Below are 12,816 nucleotides of genomic sequence, written 5' to 3' on the forward strand. Positions count from 1 at the left end.
CTTTATGTAAAGGCAATGTATTTGATTTATAAGAATTAAAGCTTATTTTTAATAATAATAAAATATTTTGATCAAATGAAAGAATACTTTGCATAAATGAAAGTGTCTAATGATTTGAATCTTCATGTAAAAATAATGTATTGAATTTATAAGAATTAGAACTAATAAGTCTTGAACTCGAATTCTTTGAGTTTACAATAAAGACACCACATATAATTTTGTTATATGTGAGTTTCATTAGCTAGCACTTTATATTTATGTGTTTTATCCCACTTTTCATAGGAAGCAACCACACTTACGTACTTATATAGATGAATTTATAGAAAGTTTTGTTGCAACTATGTATTATATTTAAAAATTGAGCTATGTTCATTATGAAGTTTTATAAAATCTCAACCTTATTTTCACTACAAGATCTCATGCACCCAATCATTGTAAGAATGGAGTATAGTAGGTGAAAAAAGGGGTAAATTCAACGTCATGATCCATTGAATTTGGTTAAATTTGACAGATCTTTGTTTTCCCTTCGAATCTAGTTCTTGTAATCTACAATTCCTAAGTAAGGTATATTCTATCATAGGTGATTCATCTTTCGGACATGTTTCAGTCTAACCCCTTTTGGAGCATTCTAAATATTTTTTTCCTTTCTAGGTCTTTAGTAAATGGATATGTGAGATTATCTCAAGGTCTTATAAGTCAACATTTAGAGTACAATTGACCAATATTTCTCTTGCAATATTGTGTAGCAACAAATTTTTCATGATTGCCGTAGATACCCTATTTTTGTACTAATCCAACTAATCAATTCGTTTACTCGATTGCAGTGATTCCTGATGATGGATGAATATCTAAAGTTTTATTTATTACTAGACATGTTTCTAAAGTTCGGATGAAATATTTCAAGCAAACAAACTTTAGAAATCTCATTATGTTAGGAAAATATGACCTGAAATATAAATTATCATTTTGAGACTAAAAGAAATTTTACAAGAAAAATCATCAAAGAATAATCAAGTTACCAAAATACCCCTGACATCAAAACATCCCTAGAGGTTACATTACGCTTAGGAAAATCCTTTCGAACACATAAAATAAAAAATTAAAATCAAATAAACCGTTTCGTCAATTTCCACAAAATTCAACAAAATTACTAAAATACCCCGTTGTAGGGTCCATGATCATTTCACGCCAAAAGTTCATAAGTGACACAAACTAATATTCTCATTGAATTTCTTACAAAAAAATTAATTTCAAAATATTCTAAACATTAAAAAAATGACATTTTAACGTAAAAATCCTCTTTGAAGGCAAAATGATAATTTTTCGAATACTAAAATTCAAAAATCTAAAATTAACAATTAAAATATTAATTAATGTAAAGTAAAATTTTAATAAATCAAATTAAAATCGTCGAATAGATAAATTCAATTAATTAAGTCCATGAGCCAAATTTCAAATGGTAGCTCATTTATTCAAGTAGGGCCCATCTGATATTTAATAAAGAACTCTTCATCGAGGATCTCAAAGAATTCAAAATAATTTAATAAAGAACTTTCTACTAAGAGTTCTTCAAAATTTAAAAAAAAAATCATTCTACATAAGTCAAAAAATATAAATATAAATAAAAACTAATTGAAATATTGTTTAAACCACTTAAAAGATTAGTTAGAGATATACTCTATCTAAAAGAGACATAATCAAACATTAATCTTATCAATAAAGTTATTTAAAAAGGAATTCTACCACCCAATCTCGCAGGTCTTGAAAAATCCTAGAAAATAAAGGTCAAAAACTTTCCAAATATTTTTCAAAACCCTAAATTTGGAGTCCCAAATCAATACCTAACTCCTAAGCCCTCGTTTTCAACCTAAAAAATACTCAGAAACCTTAAAAAACACCTCAAAAATCCAGAAAAAGATTCAGATCTAGAAGAAAAAAATCTCATCTCAAAAATAATGATAGATCTAGAAGCAAAGACAAATCAAGAAGATACGCACGAGAAATACTCACAGCTAGTTTTTGTAGAAGAGATCCAATAATCTTGACAAAGTTTCCACAAACTTTTAGTCACCAAAAGAATTCCCCCCCCCCCTCCCCCTCCCCCTCCCCACAACTGTTTTATAGAACTACCATATTTATAGGCTCATAGGGGAATCAGTTACAAAAATTTAAACGAAATTACAAAAAACACCGTACTAGAAGTTTTGAAAAATGCTTCTGTCATTTGCTATGCAAAGCGAATGATTGTTTTCTATCTAAGCAAATGACACTCATTTTTATGTCTTGCTTCCGACTTCTTTTGATTTTTTTTTTGTTTTGTCAATTTTGTTCCCAATTTTGTCTTCCCTCTTGCTTGTACACCATTCTTTGACCAAAATTGTGATTGATTGATTCAACTCCAAATGATGTGGGTCAAATGCACCATACAACAATTATATGAAGGAAAATTTTTCACTCATGATTGTATAGGTCATCGTGGCATACATCAATTTTCCAAAAAGAGAATGCTTTATCATTAGCGAAGTAAAGAAGAGGAAACCTAAGGTGTTAAATATGATTTATGAATTGTGACCCACCCCTTTGTGGACATCTAGAACTAGAAAAAAGCAACAGTTTAATTGATGATTTTAGATGTTAATTTGAGATTAAGGCCCTGCATGGTAAGTTATAAGATATTTTTTGAGGAAAATATTTTCTTTAAAAGATCTTTTGAATAAAAAAAAAGTTTGTTGTTTGGTGTTTTGGAAATGTCGTGTAACACAGAAGAAAGTTCTTTTAAGATAAAGATATTTAAACGAAAAATTGTAATCTTCAATAAAACTCTATTAATCATATTGGGGGAGGGGGGGGGGGGAGAGAGAATGATATTTAACCTACGTACGTTGTTTGTTAGATAAAACAAAAATAATAGATTTCTTGAATGAGAGAGTAAAATATAAGTGAAGATATATGTTTAAAAGTACAGAGTTGGGTGGGAAAATTGGCAACTCAAAGAAATTACTATATTTATGTTCATAGGTGTCTTCGATACATAACTTCAGAAAGTCGTAAATTTCCTACTCTCTCATCATGTAAGGATAATTACAACTCTCTACCGATGAGGTGAGAGTTATAACTTCTTATTGAGTGTCAATCTTATTGAACCATGAAAGGATCTATATACCATCCAATTTAAGCATGTTCTACTAAATTAACAAAGTCTTAATGCCAATTTTAGAAGTTGAACTTAAAAAAATTAAACTTTAATTATAAGTAAAAGTAGGCAATTATTTTATTTTATTTTATTATATCAATATAGACCCATGAGTTCTTAGTTTTGATTTAACAGCTTAACAACCTTAGTTACTAACAGAATCTAAATTTCCGAAATGTGAACCACAAAGGAGACACAAAATTACATAGCCCTACCACTTACAAAGAACAGATCAGCACTCAATAATTTTGTAGAGCAGAAAACTATAAAGAAAATCTAAAGTTGAAACTTCCTTGTACATTCCTTCGTATTTGAGCAATGCTGTTAGGGTGAATTAACATTTCGTGAGCTGAAAAGGAGTTATTTACGATTCCGGCTAACTTTTCATTTTAATTACCAAAACGTGAATGATCATGTTTTCCTTTAAAAAAAATAGAACGATAAGGAATTGGGCGGTTTGAAAGTGACTATTTCCAATTAATCACTTCAAACCTGTGAAATTGTCACTTTAACTGTGCAAAATAGTCACTTAAAAAACCCCTGAATTCGTTGGCGTTCACGTTTTGGTAATTAAAATGAATAGTGAGCCGGAATCATAAATTCTTCAAAATTTGATTTCTTGGTAAATATCCCATGTTCTTATTGACTTTACATTCCCTAACTTTAAGAGTAAGAATACAGACTCCAAAGAAAACTTTAAATACAAATAAAATTAGAGAAAATGGAGCCAACATATATATATAATTATAATTAGGGAATGCTATCCAATACCTCGTGGGGAAGTAAGCATTGTCCAAAACATTCATTTTCCAATGATACCCCTCCCCAATTTGTCTTTTAATGAAAACGACAAGGCTGTATTGATCTTTTACACAATAAATGCTATGAGCATTTAAGTATTTTGAATTAAATGTTTTTTTATTTTTTGGGTAAATGCTATGACAATCAATGTCAACATAATAAATATATTTATTTTACAAAAGACTAACATACTTTTATCTTTTTTACTAAAAGATAAAATAAGGAGTATTATTGAAGAAAAAAAAAGTATTGGACAATACTAACATCCCCATGCGGCCTTGGAAACTAGCATTCCCCAATATATATATATATATATAGGGTCCCGTTCGCCACCCTTAGTTTTACCACACACTTTAACAAACGCGTTTTGTCTTACATGGGTTAGAAGTTTCGGAATGAGCTGATTTTTGGTGAGGATGATCTCTATGGTGAGGAGATCATCCTCACCAAAAATCAGCTCATTCCAAAACTTCTAACCCCATCAAAATTGATTTACAAAAAATGGACGGTCCACGATTTTTCAACGTGTAAACATGGGGCTAAACATTTCGGAATGGGCTGATTTTTGGGGAGGATGATCTTCTAATCATAGAGATCATCCTCACCAAAATCAGCTCATTCCAAAACTTCTAACCCATGTAGGACAAAAAACGTTTGTTAAAGTGTGTGGTAAAACTTAGGGTGTTGAACATTTCCCATATATATATATATATATATAAAAGAGAACTATAAAGATATATATCAACATTTTGAAAATTATAGGATTGATTATATTTTTAAAATAATAACAGAAATGGGTTATGTACCCATTTTCCTAAATAACTTTAATTTTCATGAAGATGGTTTAGGGCATGATGATCGGGCACTTAAATTATCTTTACACCGTTAATGTTGAGATAAACAAAAAATTATATTTTAAAGCTATAAATATTTTTTCATAATTATTAAACAAGCCATCTAAGAGAATGACTCATTTTTATGTCTTGCTTCCGACTTCTTTTGTGTTCTCTGTTGTTTCTGATTCCAGTTCCGATTCGATTTTTAGTTAAATGGGTATCCATTGACACCCTTAGTTATACCCATTTTCGTAAAATAAAATAATTAGGAAAATGAATATATACCTATTTTCTAATTATTATTACTTTTTAAATACCCCAGTTATGTGATTCCTACAAAGTTCACACCCATTTTGGTGAAGTACCCTTTTTGTAAAATTTAGACAAAAACGTTTTTCCACCGAAGTCCATTTTCTCAATCTTTTTCTACTTAAGACTAGGTTGAAAATAATATATATAATAAAAATTTATTCTAATAATAAACATTATCTTGTTTATTTTCTTAAATAGTTATATTCTAACCATATTTTTATATATATATATATATATATATATATATATATATATATAGGGTCCCGTTCAGCACCCTAAGCTTTACCACACACTTTAACAAACGTGTTTTGTCTTACATGGGTTAGAAGTTTTGGAATGGGCTGATTTTTGGTGAGGATGATCTCTATGGTGAGGAGATCATCCTCACCAAAAATCAGCTCATTCCAAAACTTCTAACCCCATCAAAAATGGTTTACAAAAAATGGACGGTCCACAATTTTTCAACGTGTAAACATAGGGCTAAACATTTCGGAATGGGCTGATTTTTGGGGAGGATGATCTTCTAATCATAGAGATCATCCTCACCAAAAATCAGCCCATTCCAAAACTTCTAACCCATGTAGGACAAAAAACATTTGTTAAAGTGTGTGGTAAAACTTAGGGTGCTGAACATTTCCCATATATATATATATATTTAATAAAGTTTGTAGAAAGTAAGGTGATTGGAAACTAAAAGTTGAACGCAAACATGCTTAAGTAACTTTCCTAAAAAAGAAAGAGAAAAAAAAAGTAAAGTCCCATACATTGTCTCCTTTTTCTTAAAGGGTGTTAGGTATGTGCATCGATTCTAACATTTTGATGTGATGGTGCACACACAATCATAGATATTTTTCACTCATATCTTGATTAAAAGAATATATGGTTGTTGAGAGTGTGCACCACCACATTCGACTGAAAACTTTAATGTTACTTCAACGTTATCCCCTAACAACTGTATCATTTCCTTTATATCCTCTGACTATTTTCAAGAGAAACATACTACATTGTATTATGACAATGTATGTGCTAGTTAACCCTATTTACTACATTACAATTCATACTTGAATACGGCAAATAACATTCAACTACAACCTCACTCGTGGATAAATTCACCCTAGTTTCACATCACTTCTATAACCTTAGAACAACAAATGCTTAGAACCACTGTCCACTAAGCAGGCTAACTTTTTTTTTTTGGTTTAGATTTACCAAGATTTCAGTAAAGAAAATTAATGGGACAATGAACCTGAGAAAGTTGAACCCACACGGTGGGAGGAAAATAGTCAGGTGGCCACCCAACCACTTGGAGCACAGGATCCCAAGTTTTAACTTCTATTAAGGAAATTCAAAACTTCATCAAAGCCAAATAACCTCATCTGTGATGAACACTGACTAGTGAATGTCCAAGAGCTTCAAGCCACTTGACATGGATTGAAAAATTCAAACCCATAGGCAAAAAATCATCATCAACTAGGCTGACTTTTGGTGCAGAACAACGTTTAAGTCCATGATTAGTGGTTTCAAATCATGAGCCAAGTGACATTTTTTGGCAGTACGATGGAAACGAGAACATCAACAACAATAAGGGAGAGGACACTCAATTACTGACAAGTACACTGAAGCTAGGTTACTCATACCTCGCTTGCTGAATTGTATTGTGGGTTTCCTGCCATGGGTCCTTGTCCTTGGATGAGCTCTCACCAGCCAATTGAGTCAGTGATAAGCTCAACCAAGACATGCTGAAGAGCAGTTATTGTGTTGCAACAAATTTTTCATGATTATCGTAGATACCCTATTTTTGTACTAATCCAACTAATCAATTCGTTTACTCGATTGTAGTGATTCCTGATGATGGATGAATATCTAAAATTTTATTTGTTACTAGATATGTTTCTAAAGTCCGGATGAAATATTTCAAGTAAACAAACTTTAGAAATCTCATTACGTTAGGAAAATATGACTTGAAATATAGATTATCATTTTGAGACTAAAAGAAATTTTACAAGAAAAATCATCAAAGAATAATCGAGTTACCAAAATACCCCTGACACCAAAATTTCCCTAAAGGTTACATTACGCTTAGGAAAATGCTTTCGAACACATAAAATAAAAAATTAAAATCAAATAAACTATTTCGTCAATTTTCACAAAATTTAACAAAATTACTAAAATACCCCATTGTAGGGTCCATGATCATTTCACGCCAAAAGTTCATAAGTGACACAAACCACTATTCTCATTGAATTTCTTACAAAAAACTTAATTTCAAAACATCCTAAACATTAAAAAAAAATGGCATTTTAACGTAAAAATCCTCTTTGAGGGCAAAATGATAATTTTTCGAATACTAAAATTCAAAAATCTAAAATTAATAATTAAAATATTAATTAATGTAAAGTAAAATTTTAATAAATCAAATTAAAATTGTTGAATAGATAAATTCAATTAATTAAGCCTATGAGCTAAATTTCAATTGGTAGCTCATTTATTCAAGTGGGGCCCATCTGATATTTAATATAGAACTCTTCATCGAGAATCTCAAAGAATTCAAAATAATTTAATAAAGAACTTTCTACTAGGGGTTCTCCAAAATTTAAAAAAAAAATCATTCTACATAACTCAAAAAATCAAAATATAAATAAAAACTAATAGAAATATTATTTAAACCACTTAAAAGATTAGTTAGAGATAGACTCTATCTAAAAGAGACATAATCAAACATTAATCTTATCAATAAAGTTCTTTAAAAAGGAACTCTACCACCCAATCTCGCAGGTCTTGAAAAATTCTAGAAAATAAAGGTAAAAAACTCTCCAAATATTTTTCAAAATCCTAAATTTGGAGTCCCAAATCAATACCTAACTCCTAAGCCCTAGTTTTCAACCTAAAAATACTCAGAAACCTTAAAAAACACCTCAAAAATCCAGAAAAAAATTCAGATCTAGAAGAAAAAAATCTCATCTCAAAGATAATGAGTAGATCTAAAAGCAAAGACAAATCAAGAAGATACGCATGAGAAACACTCACAGCTAGTTTTTGTAGAAGAGATCCAATAATCTTGACAAAGTTTCCACAAACTTTTAGTCACCTAAAGAATCCCCTCCCCCCCCCCCCCCACCTTTTCCCCACAACCGTTTTATAAAACTACCATATTTATAGGCTCATAGAGGAATCAGTTACAAAAATTTAAACGAAATTACAAAAAACACCGTACTAGAAGATTTGAAAAATGCTTCTGTCATTCGCTATGCAAAGCGAATGATTGTTTGCTATCTAAGCAAATGACACTCATTTTTATGTCCTGCTTCCGACTTCTTTTGATTTCTCTGTTGTTTTGTCAATTTTGTTCCTAATTTTGTCTTCCCTCTTGCTTGTACACCATTCTTTGACCAAAATTGTGATTGATTGATTCAACTCCAAATCATGTGGGTCAAATGCACCATACAACAATTATATAAAGGAAAATTTTTTACTCATGATTGTATAAGTCATCGTGGCATACATCAATTTTTCAAAAAGAGAATGCTTTATCATTAGTGACGTAAAGAAAAGGAAACCTAAGGTGTTAAGTATGATTTATGAATTGTGACCCACTGTAGACACCCCATTTTTGCATTCGCCTGATTAATCAACTCATCAACCCAATTGCAACGGTTCCCAATGATAGATATTTATTCCAATGCTTTATTTTGTTACTAGATATGTTTCAGAAATCTGGATGAGGTATCTCGAACTGACAAAACTATAGAAACCACGCCACACTAGGAAAATATAACCCCAAAAACATAGAAATCATCATTTTTCATACAAAAAGAAGTTACACGATAAAAATTACTAAAAATGATCAAATTACCGAAATTCCCCTAATCTCAAAACATCCCTAAAGCTTATATTACGCTTAGGAAAACCTATTCGAATACATAAAATAATACATCGAAATCAAATAAATCATTTCGTCAATTTTCACAAAATTTGACAAAATTACAAAAATACCCCTCATAAGGTTCACGACCATTTCACATAAACAAATTTCATAAATGACACAAACTAATATTCCTATTGAATTCCTTATGAAAAATTGATTTTAAAACATCCTAAAACATAAAAAATGACTTAAAACGTAAAAAGTCATTTTCGAAGGTAAAATGGTAGTTTTACAATTTTAATAATTAAAATTTTTGAAATTAATAATTAAAACATTAATTAATGTAAAGTGAAATCCTAATTAAAATTCAAGTCAATCAAGACTTAAGTCAAAAATCCTAAAGTAAAGTCAATCAAGTAAGACTTAAGTCAAAATCTTAAAGTCAAGTCAATTAAGTGAGACTTAAGTCAAAACCCTAAATCAATATGATAAAACCAAAGTCAAAACTCTAATAGAATTCTAATTAAATTCTAAAACTATATAATGTAATTCTAATTAAATTCTAAAACTATCTAATAGAATTCTAATTAAACTCTAAAACTACCTAATGTAATTCTAATTAAACATTAACTCTATCTAAAAAGCACTAAAAAAATCTATAAATAAGGGTTTCTACAACTTATTTTTGTATTAAAAAGAAAACCTTAGAAAAAGTAGGTCAAGAAGCCTCCCCAATCTTCCAAAAATCCTGATTTTGAAGTTCTAACTCCTTACCTAACATTCATACCCCAACTTTAACTCAAAAAATATCTAGAAACCCTTCAAAAAATACCCAAAAATTCATATTTAAGAAGGAGGTACTTCGTCTGGGAGATCTGAAGCGAATCTAGTGACAGAACGAAGCGAGGAGTGTTGTACAATGAGCTGTTCTATCAGATCTGAGGAAACAAAATCGCTGCGTTCGTAAAGGTAATTTTTTTTTTATTTAGGTATTTTCAGCAATGTAGTTTTATTTGGGAAAAGTAGAGACTGGCATTTGTCGGGCAAGGTTGGTGCCTAACACCTTCCAACCTCGTAACGTGATCCCCGGACTCGTATTTTTTTTCGTAGATTAGTATTATTTACCTTTTAGAGTCAATGTTAGGTTCCTAGACCGTAATAACTAGGTGACGACTCAAAAACCTCAAAATCAAAAGCGGATCTGCGCACCTTGCGGATCGAGGGCACTTTCACCCACCCCTTTGTGGACATCTAGAACTAGGAAAAAAGCAATAGTTTAATTGATGATTTTAGATGTTAATTTGAGACTAAGGCCCTACATGGTAAGTTATAAGATATTTTCTGAGGAAAATATTTTCTTCAAAAGATCTTTTGAATAATAAAAAAATTTGTTGTTTGGTGTTTTGGAAATGTCATGTAACACAGAAGAAAGTTCTTTTAAGATAAAGATATTTAAACGAAAAATTGTAATCTTCAATAAAACTCTATTAATCATATTGGGGGAGGGGGGGGGGGGGAGAGAGAATGATATTTAACCTACGTACGTTGTTTGTTAGATAAAACAAAAATAATAGATTTCTTGAATGAGAGAATAAAATATAAGTGAAGATATATGTTTAAAAATATAGAGTTGGGTGGGAAAATTGGCAACTCAAAGAAATTACTATATTTATGTTCATAGGTGTCTTCGATACATAACTTCAGAAAGTCGTAAATTTCCAACTCTCTCATCATGTGAGGATAATTACAACTCTCTACCGATGAGGTGAGAGTTATAACTTCTTATTGAGTGTCAATCTTATTGAACCATGAAAGGATCTATGTACCATCCAATTTAAGCATGGTCTACTAAATTAACGAAGTCTTAATGCCAATTTTAGAAGTTGAACTTAAGAAAATTAAACTTTAATTATAAGTAAAAGTAGGCAATTATTTTATTTTATTTTATTTTATTCTATCAATATAGACCCATGAGTTCTTAGTTTTGATTTAACAGCTTAACAACCTTAGTTGCTAACAGAATCTAAATTTCCGAAATGTGAGCCACAAAGGAGACACAAAATTACATAGCCCTACCACTTACAAAGAACAAATCAGCACTCAATAATTTTGTAGAGTAGAAAACTATAAAGAAAATCTAAAGTTGAAACTTCCTTGTACATTCCTTCGTATTTGAGCAATGCTGTTAGGGTAAATTAACATTTCGTGAGCTGAAAAGGTGTTATTTACGATTCCGGCTAACTTTTCATTTTAATTACCAAAACGTGAATGATCACGTTTTCCTTAAAAAAAAATAGAACGATAAGGAATTGGGCGGTTTGAAAGTGACTATTTCCAATTAGTCACTTCAAACCTGTGAAATTGTCACTTTAACTATGCAAAATAGTCTCTTAAAAAACCCCTGAATTCGTTGGCGTTCACATTTTGGTAATTAAAATGAATAGTAAGCCGGAATCGTAAATTCTTCAAAAATTGATTTCTTGGTAAATATCCCATGTTCTTATTGACTTTACATTCCCTTACTTTAGGTGTTCAGACTTGAAAGAAAACTTTAAATACAATTAAAATTAGATAAAATGGAGCCAACATCTATATATATATATATATATATAGAAAGAAAACTTTAATTACAATTAAAATTAGAGAAAATGGAGCCAACATCTATATATATATATATTAGAGAATGCTATCCAATACCTTGTGGGGAAGTAAGGATTGTCCAAAACATTCACTTTCCAATGATATCCCTCTCCAATTTATCTTTTAATGAAAATGACAAGGGTGTATTAATCTTTTACACAATAAATGTTATGAGCATTTAAGTATTTTGAATTAAATGTTTTTTTTTTTTTTTTTTGAGAGGGGGGGGGGGGTAAATGCTATGACAATTAATGTCAACATAATAAATATATTTATTTTGTAAAAGACTAACATACTTTTATCTTTTTTACTAAAAGATAAAATAAGGAGTATTATTAAAGAAAAAAAAAAGTATTGGACAATAATAATGTCCCCATGCAGCCTTCGAAGTTAGCATTCCCCAATATATATATATAAAAGAGAACTATAAAGATATATATCAACATTTTGAAAATTATAGGATTGAAATAACTTTTATTTTTATGAAGATGGTTTAGGGCATGATGATCGGGCACTAAAATTATCTTTACACCGTTAATGTTGACATAAACTAAAAGATTATATTTTAAAGCTATAAATATTTTTTTCATAATTATTAAACAAGCCATCTAAGCGAATGACACTTTTTATGTCTTGCTTCCAACTTCTTTTGTGTTCTCTGTTGTTTCTGATTCCATTTCCAATTCCAGTTTCGATTTGATTTTAATTAAATGGGTATCCATTGACACCCCTAGTTATACCCATTTTCGTAAAATAAAATAATTAGGAAAATGAATATATACCTATTTTCTAATTATTATTATTATTTTTATTTTTATTTTAAATCCCCCAGTTATGTGATTCCTACAAAGTTCACACCTATTTTGGTGAAGTACCCTTTTTGTAAAATTTAGACAAAAATATTTTTCCACCGAAGTCCATTTTCTCAATCTTTTTCTACTTAAGACTAGGTTGAAAATAAAATATTTATATATATAAAATAAAAATTTATTCAAATAATAAACATTATCTTGTTAATTTTCTTAAATAGTTATATTCTAATCATATATATATTTTAATAAAGTTTGTAGAAAGTAAGGTGATTGGAAACTAAAAGTTGAACGCAAACATGCTTAAGTAACTTTCCTAAAAAAGAAAGAGAAAAAAAAAAAAAAAAGTAAAGTCCCATA

The sequence above is a fragment of the Akebia trifoliata genome, chromosome 7, assembly GCF_017979445.1.
Source record: "Akebia trifoliata isolate Shusen 1 chromosome 7, ASM1797944v1, whole genome shotgun sequence".
Lineage (NCBI taxonomy): Eukaryota > Viridiplantae > Streptophyta > Magnoliopsida > Ranunculales > Lardizabalaceae > Akebia > Akebia trifoliata.